At 44.1% G+C, this 9,175-nt stretch overlaps 1 long non-coding RNA gene across 1 annotated transcript; it reads right to left on the bottom strand.

The window, feature by feature from the left end:
* Nucleotides 1–491: 491 nt before the first annotated feature.
* LOC109782031 (uncharacterized) lies at nt 492–5,347 on the bottom strand. The gene is made up of 4 exons (XR_006666560.2): nt 5,013–5,347; nt 1,785–4,325; nt 1,609–1,696; nt 492–1,526 (listed from the first exon to the last, which is right to left on the bottom strand). It is a non-coding gene; the product is annotated as an uncharacterized lncRNA (long non-coding RNA).
* Between the last annotated feature and the right edge of the window lie 3,828 nt (nt 5,348–9,175).

Raw genomic sequence — 9,175 nt, 5'->3', positions numbered from 1 at the left:
TCTATGTATTTGTTTCATAGACCGACCGTGTCACAGCATGCCTCTGTGCTCAATTAGAGTATGCAAACGAGATAGAGACCAATGGCTAAGGATAGATGCACTGCTTTGATGAAAATCAGTTCCTGCAGCAAACTTTGATGGTTGATGCAATGGCCTTGCACAGGGTATTTTGTCCAGAGGTTTTGGGTACATGGCTAGGGTAGTAAGGTGTGTAATTCTGCTAAGTTACGCGGCCAGAACTGCTCTCTTGCTTGGGGTTGCTTGATGACATCTCTGAATTTGGAACTGATTACAACAATACTGAACTGAAAAGTTCAGAATAGCACACACCAAAATACACTGTACAACTTCATGATATCTCTGAATCACAGTACTGAATAACAAGTGTACATCATCCAGGACTACAAAATCACTCTCATATACTCCAGGACAACATCATGTAGTGCATAAAATAGCAAGAGTAAATAGCAGTAGGTAAAGATAACAATATCTTGCAGTAAACAGCACTAGGCAAGAGTAAATATCAGTAGGCAAATATAGCAATATCTTTCAGTAACACAAAAGTGCACACACTTGCCCCTGAATAACAACATCCAGCGAGGACCAACAGAAAATCTCTCTGTGAGTTCTTCTAACAACATTGTTCCATAATCACGAGAGTACAAAAAAACACAACATACTATGATGATAAAAATGGCATGCTGTATGTTTCAGCAAGTCAGTTTCCCCGAAGTCTGACACAAAATCAGTTAGTTCTACTCGTCATCGCTGTCGACATCCATCATGCCACCTCCTTCGTCTTCGCTGCAATACTCCAGACCTGTATCATCTTCGTCTTCATTGCCACCTTCATACACTTCTGTGCTTTTTTCTTTCATCAAGCGTGCAACTACATCAGCTTCAAAAATAATGCCTTGCTCATTGTCTCTATGCAAAGGCTTCTCAGATGTAAGGTCAGAAACCGACGTTCTCCTACCTCGCCTCATCACAGCTCTCCTCCTCTTGATATGCAGGACCAGCAAAAGGTGCACCCTCATTTTCACTAATATTGAAGAGATGCCTATGATCAAACGTTTGCACAACTTGCCAATTTTTCCCATACTTCGTGTCTGGCAAATAAAAGACCTTTGTAGCCCGAGTAGCCAGAATGAGAGAATCGTCCTTGTACCATAAACTTCCAACATTGATGCTTTTAAAAAAACGATCATTTCGTAGCCCAGTATTCTTGCCATCAAGTTTAAACCAGTCACATTTAAACAGAACAACTGACCTGTCATCCAAGTTGTAGTCCAACTGAATGATCTCTTTCAAGGTTCCATAAAAATCTATGACCTGACCGTTATGTTCACCTTCGGCCATGACTCCACTGTTCTGCAATCTCTTGTTGCTATCACGGTCAACAGTGCTATATCTAATGCCATTCACTATGCACGATGAGTATTTCCTGACTCTCCGATCAGGACCGCATGCCAAGGCAAAGACATCTTCGTCTACCTCTTCACTATGCTCATCCGCAGCCTCATCATCTACAAAGCACAAACACATAGATTAGAATCTGTAGTAAAATCTAACAACCAAAAATTATAACTAGATGGGAATGAAACTAACATAGTTCTTGAACCATGTCTGAAATTCTTTCCGAAGCTCTTTATCAACATTTGGCACCCCTTTTCTGTTTAACCCATCTCTGAACATTCTGCCAAATTAGATAAAGCATATTAGTCAATAGATCACATGTGTACAACACAAATGCAACATACACAAGTTCAGAAGTGAGAACATACTCGATATATTTCTGAGCTTGCCCACAATTGTTCAACACATACCACATCATCTGATCAAATTATTTTTTCTCGTTAACATATTGATATTCATATCCTGAAGTAAAATTTACTCCATGCCCAAAAACATCAACACCATAAGCTTCTTCATCTGAGAAACCTATATTTCTTGCTTCTCGATTTAATATAATTTCAGAATCATCCATGTACTTGGAGCAAAATGTCAGGCATTCATCGGCAATGTATGACTCAGCAATTGAACCTTCTGGACGTGCCCTATTCCTCACATATCGCTTTAAAGTATACAATCTCCTTTCAACTGGGTACATCCACCCATATTGTACGGGTTCGGAGCAAAGCCTCTTCGGGTAAATGTATGGCAAGGTGCACCATCACATCAAAGAAAGCCGGGGGGGGGGGGGGGGGGGGGGGGGGGGGGGGGGTTCTCAAGCTTGCACAGAATTACAGGGATTTCTTTCTTCATTCCAGCCAACACATCCCTGTTAAGAGTTTTGCTGCACAGTTCCCTGAAAAACTTGCCTAACTCAGCTATTGCTTCATATATATCACTGTCCAGAAACCCTCTCATGCCAGCGGGTAAGATTCTTTGCAAAAGAATATGACAATCATGTGTTTTTAGGCCTTGTACCTTGGTTCCGCCGGCACTTGTACATCTTGAAATGTTGGAAGCAAACCCATCTGGAAACTTTAACTCTCGTAAAAATTGACAAAATGCAACAACTTGTTCTTTAGACAAGGTATATCGGGCCCGAGGCATCTCATATGAGTTTCCATTCTTCCTCAAATGCAGCTCCTCTTTAATATTCGAATCCTGGAGATCAAGCCTAGCATTTAGTGTGTCCTTTGTCTTACCCTCCATGCCCAGAATTGTCCCAATGAGGTTTTCACATATGTTTTTCTCGATGTGCATGACATCAAGATTATGTCTCAGCTTCAAGTCACCCCAATACTCCAAATCCCACAAACAAACCCTCAGGCTCCAAATTGGCACATGAACCTTTTCCTACTTTCTTGTTGTTGCCCGGGTCTAACCTTCTCGAATTCTACTTGCAGCTCTTCCTTGGAGAATTTACCCGGCTCATCATTGCGTTCATGAAGACCAACAAATTCATTGTTTCTTCGCAAACGATGTCCCTTTGGAAGAAAACGGTAGTGTCCAATATATCCATTTTTGCTCCTTAGGCCGTACGAAAGAGGGTGTTTGTCACAATGAATACATGCAGCATAGCCTCTTGTAGTACGCCCTGAAAGAGTGCTCAGCGCTGGGTGATCGTGAATGCACCATAGAACTGCAGCATGAAGATCAAACATTTTTCCGCTATAAGCATCATATGTACGCACACCCTTCCAAAGCTCAAGTAAATCTTCTACAAGTGGCTGTAGAAAGACATCGAAGTGCTTGCCAGGTGATTTGGGACCTGGAATTAGAAGAGCCATCATGAAATTTGACTGATCCATGCATGCCCAAGGTGGAAAGTTGTATGGCACAACAAATACAGGCCACATACTATAGCTTGTGTTGAAGTTTCCGAAAGGATTGAACCCATCAGTGGCAATGCCAAGCCTCATGTTTCTGGCATCTTCTGCAATTTTTTTATATTTTTTATCGAAATCCTGCCACGCATCACCGTAGGCCGGATGACTCATTTCCTTCTCGCTGGGCTACCTCTTTAGCTTGTGCCACTGCGCTTCTTCTGCTATTTTTCTGGAAAGGAACATCCTCTTCAGCCTAGGGACCAATGGGAAATGCCTCAAAACTTTCTGTGGAATCTTCTTTCTAGCAGGGTCTTTCCACCTTGACATGCCACAAACTGGGCAGTTGTCATGCTTGGCATATTGCTTTCTGAACAGAACGCAGTTATTGAAGCACACATGTATAGACTCATACCCAAGGCCTAATTCCTTCAGAAGATTTTTTGCTTCCTCATACGACTTTGGGAGTGTATTTGGTTGAGGGAAAGCTTCAGCCAATAGCTTCAATATGTCAGTAAATGCACTATTTGTGATCCTATGGGATGACTTCAAATGAAGAAGCTTCACCACAAATGAGAACCTTGAAAACTTGGTACAACCATGATAAAGGTGTCGCTTAGCCTCTTTCTTCACGTTCGCCAGAAAAGACTCATTCTCAGAAGGGTTTGCATCGTTGTTACCATCTTCATCTTCAGTTTCCTTCTGACCTTGTTGTACTGCTATGCATAGGTCTCCAAACATCTCATCAAATCGGTCATCACCATTGTTACCATCCTCGGTCTCATGCACATCAACAGGATGTTCAATAACATCTGCATCGAAGTCTTCTCCGTGATATATCCAACGAGTGTATGTAGTTTCCATGCCATTTGTCAATATGTGCTTGTTCACAACGGCCTGATGCCAGTATTTGTGATTAAGGCATTCTCTACATGGGCAGAGTATTTTATCATCCTCACTAAATTTCTCTTGAATGAGGTTCATAAACTCTTTGACACCATTAATGTACTCACGACAGAACAGTGTACCACGAATCCAACGTCTATCCATCTGCATTGCAGAAAAAGAACCAACTTTTGATGGTCAGATAAATAAATTAGCTACAAGTTACAACAGAAAAATTGCTAAGTAAAATACAAACTATTTCCAGATAGCCAAATATAACCACTGAATGGTAAACTACAGCCTCAAAACTCAACCACTAGTCTATCTTACTGTCATTTCAACTACTGTTCTCTCCTTACTGTGGCAACATTACATGGACATTTTGACCTCTACAGACTGAGTTCTAAACCACTTTGTTTCAATGGCTCACCCACTAGTCCAGTATACCATAGTTCAGTAGTTGCAAACAACAATTCAGTACTACAGCCTGCAGCCAAGCTCTTATGCCCCCTGTACTATTTATTGGCCAATCACTAATTGCTTCTTGCCTTCTTATCTTGTGTACATGGGCAAATTGAGCCACAACTGCATCAAGCTAAAGCATGTACAAATAAATTGCAGATTAAGCTAAAGGTAACTGGAATTGTGAGCTATAGGAATTTGATTTTCAACTGCATCACTGGAATTTCTCTCTGTATGGAATAAGAATCCAAATAATATTCAGCTCAATCGATTCAACTACAACGGAATAACAATACTAAGGATGGGAAAACCATCTTAATTTCTCTCTGTATGCTCAAGCTAACAAAAACAGAACAAATTTCAGAGTTCTTTTTTCTGCCGGAAACGTACCTCGCTGCAGGCCGGCGTTGAGGCAGGGGAGTGTATGCTGCAGCAACGGCGGGTGGTGGCTTGATCTTCAGCGCGGCAATGGAGGGCGGCAGTTGGCTCGCCGGCCCAGCAATGGCGGACGGTGGCTGCCTCTTCCGCAGTTCGCGAGGGCAATCCGGGCTCAGAAGGGATCTTTAAGATGATGCCCTCGCCAGATCTAAGCACCCTGGTCCGATCTAAGTACCCTCGCCCGGGTAATCGTCGACGGCGCCGGCGGCGCCGGCCGCCGACGGGATCAGGATTTGAGCGATTTGCTTTTTTTTGTCTAGCTTGTTTGAGGAATCGGTACTGTTTTCAGTTTTATTTTGACACAAGGCACTCTTTTAATCCAACTGACATGTGGGCCAAACACGGGGCACATATGCAACATCAGCAGAAGTCGTGATCCATGACGGTTCGGCTCTTCTAAAAGAAAAAAACTAGGCCCGACGAGGCCCAGTTGGTCGGTCCTTGACAGTTTCTGTGATAGTACCACGACAACCGTCCACGAGGGGCTGCCCTTATTAGGCCCATCCGCGTCTTGCAGATTGGTGACGGATTTACTGACAGCAGTAGGTAATCCGTCACAATCTGTGACGAATACCAGAAACATCACCAGCAATCTGTCACAGATTACCAGGTGTCTTGTAGTGCTCTTTGGATGGGCGACTCAAGACGCTTTCAAAAACCATTACTGGTAATGTGTCGTGCGGGTGAAAGAGTGGTCACATCGTTGCTCCAGTCAAATTGCAGTCTCTGTAGCGAAGTCTTTGGAGTATTTCTTCGAGCAGAGATCGACGTCGTGAAGAAGGTGTTTTAAAGAGATTTCATTGTAATTCTTAGTCATAAGAGTTACTTGCATTTTCTTGAATTTTATGTCTAAATCAGTGTACATGTAATTGTTACGAGTATGAATAAAATTACAGGCGTTTGTGAAAAAAAATAACAATGACGCAGTGAGTGTCAAATATGAAACACCGGATGAGCGGGATGACGAGAGTTCCTATTTGCCGCTTGCAGGCTGCAAATAATGGAGGCTTGCTGAAGCCTGGAGGGAATAGGGCGGCCCATTCTGCCTGCGAGAGATTTTTAATTTCTTCTTCTTCCTTTTTAGTTGGTTTAACTCCACACTGTAGCATCTGGTTTACTATATCGGATTGGTCTTTTGGTTGTTTTTTTATTTTGAACATTTTGAAACTATAAATTGAACACTTTCTAATATACCTTGAACATTTTCTTAATATATGATGAATATTTTAATAATGCATTCTGAACTTTTTGTAATATACCATGAAAGTTTCTTAAATTCAGTGATCTTTTTGTAATATACGGTTATTTCTTTTAAATGCAAACTGAGCATTTCTGAAATATACGATGAACATTTTTTAATACATGATGAACATTTTTATAATTTATGATGCTCTTTTTCATAATATACGGTGAACATTAACTTAATATACGGTGAACATCTTTGTAATGTGTTGTGAACTTTTTTTTATATATATGGTGAACATCAAATCAGCAGCATGGCAAGGTCACCACCTGAAAAACAAGGCAAATGATCAAGCGGCCAGCAATAAGGCGGCGGGGTGGCGGTCGGGGCTGGGGACGGGGTGTAGGGGCCATACAGGGCGGGGACACGGGGCATTGCCGCTGCAGCCGACCATGCACACGTCGTCCTTGTTGGAAATATGCCCTAGAGGCAATAATAAATGGTTATTATTATATTTCTGTGTTCATGATAATAGTCTATTATTCATGCTATAATTGTATTGTCCGGAAATCGTAATACATGTGTGAATACATAGACCACAACCTGTCCCTAGTAAGCCTCTAGTTGACTAGCTCGTTGATCAACAGATAGTCATGGTTTCCTGACTATGGACATAGGATGTCATTGATAACGGGATCACATCATTAGGAGAATGATGTGATGGACAAGACCCAACTTAAGCATAGCATAAAAGATCGTGTAGTTTCGTTTGCTAGAGCTTTTCCAATGTCAAGTATCTTTTCCTTAGACCATGAGATCGTGCAACTCCCGGATACCGTAGGAGTGCTTTGGGTGTGCCAAACGTCACAACGTAACTGGGTGACTATAAAGGTGCATTACGGGTATCTCCGAAAGTGTCTGTTGGGTTGGCACGGATCGAGACTGGGATTTGTCACTCCGTGTAAACGGAGAGGTATCTCTGGGCCCACTCGGTAATGCATCATCATAATGAGCTCAATGTGACTAAGGCGTTAGTCACGGGATCATGCATTGCGGTACGAGTAAAGAGACTTGCCGGTAACGAGATTGAACAAGGTATTGGGATACCGACGATCGAATCTCGGGCAAGTAACATACCGATTGACAAAGGGAATTGCATACGGATTGATTGAATCCTCGACACCGTGGTTCACCCGATGATATCATCGTGGAACATGTGGGAGCCAACATGGGTATCCAGATCCCACTGTTGGTTATTGACCGGAGAGGCGTCTCGGTCATGTCTGCATGTCTCCCGAACCCGTAGGGTCTACACACTTAAGGTCCGGTGACGCTAGGGTTGTAGAGATATATGTATGCGGAAACCCGAAAGTTGTTCGGAGTCCCGGATGAGATCCCGGACGTCACGAGAGGTTCCGGAATGGTCCGGAGGTGAAGAATTATATATAGGAAGTCCAGTTTTGGCCACCGGGAAAGTTTCGGGGGTTATCGGTATTGTACCGGGACCACCGGAAGGGTCCCGGGGGTCCACCGGGTGGGGCCACCTGTCCCGGAGGGCCCCGTGGGCTGAAAGTGGAGGGGAACCAGCCCCTAATGGGCTGGGGCGCCACTTTGGGCCTCCCCCCATGCGCCTAGGGTTGGGAACCCTAGGGGGGGGAGTTTCCCCTTGCCTTGGGGGGCAAGGCAACCCCTTCCCCCTTGGCCGCCGCCCCCCCTTGGAGATCCCATCTCCAAGGGCTGCGCACCCCCCCTTGGGGGCCTATATAAAGGGGGGGGAGGGAGGGCAGCACACTACAGCCTTTGGCGCCTCCCTCCTCCCCTGCAACACCTCTCTCTCACGCGCAGAAGCTCGGCGAAGCCTTGCCGGAGAGCCGCTACATCCACCACCACGCCGTCGTGCTGTTGGATCTCCATCAACCTCTCCTCCCCCCTTGCTGGATCAAGAAAGGAGGAGACGTCGCTGCACCGTACGTGTGTTGAACGTGGAGGTGCCGTCCGTTCGGCACTCGGTCATCGGTGATTTGGATCACGGCGAGTACGACTCCGTCATCCACGTTCATTGGAACGCTTCCGCTCGCGATCTACAAGGGTATGTAGATCCACTCCTTTCCTCTCGTTGCTAGTAGACTCCATAGATGCATCTTGGTGAGCGTAGGAAAATTTTAAATTATGCTACGATTCCCAACAGTGGCATCATGAGCCAGGCCTATGCGTAGTTACTATGCACGAGTAGAACACAAAGAAGTTGTGGGCGTTGATGTTGCCAATTCTTCTTGCCGCTACTAGTCGTTTCTTGTTTCGGCGGCATTGTAGGATGAAGCGGCCCGGACCGACCTTACACGTACGCTTACGTGAGACAGGTTCCACCGACTGACATGCACTAGTTGCATAAGGTGGCTAGCGGGTGTCTGTCTCTCCTACTTTAGTCGGAACGGATTCGATGAAAAGGGTCCTTATGAAGGGTAAATAGAAATTGGCAAATCACGTTGTGGTCATACGTAGGTAAGAAATCGTTCTTGCTAGAAACCTACAAACCACGTAAAAAACTTGCAACAACAATTAGAGGACGTCTAACTTGTTTTTGCAGCAAGTGATATATGTGATATGATATGGCCAGAAGATGTGATGAATGATATATGTGATATATGAGATTGATCATATTCTTGTAATAGGAATCACGACTTGCATGTCGATGAGTATGACAACCGGCAGGAGCCATAGGAGTTGTCTTTATTATTTTGCATGACCTGCGTGTCATTTGAATAACGCCATGTAATTTACTTTACTTTGTTGCTAAACGGTTAGCCATAGAAGTAGAAGTAATCGTTGGCGTGACAACTTCATGAAGACACAATGATGGAGATCATGATGATGGAGATCATGGTGTCATGCCGGTGACGAAGATGATCATGGTGCCCCGAAGATGGAGATC

This window comes from Aegilops tauschii, chromosome 1, assembly GCF_002575655.3.
Source record: "Aegilops tauschii subsp. strangulata cultivar AL8/78 chromosome 1, Aet v6.0, whole genome shotgun sequence".
In the NCBI taxonomy this organism is placed as follows: Eukaryota; Viridiplantae; Streptophyta; class Magnoliopsida; order Poales; family Poaceae; genus Aegilops; species Aegilops tauschii.
The sequence above is the reverse complement of the archived record's forward strand: the minus strand, read 5'-3'. Positions and strand labels throughout refer to the sequence as shown.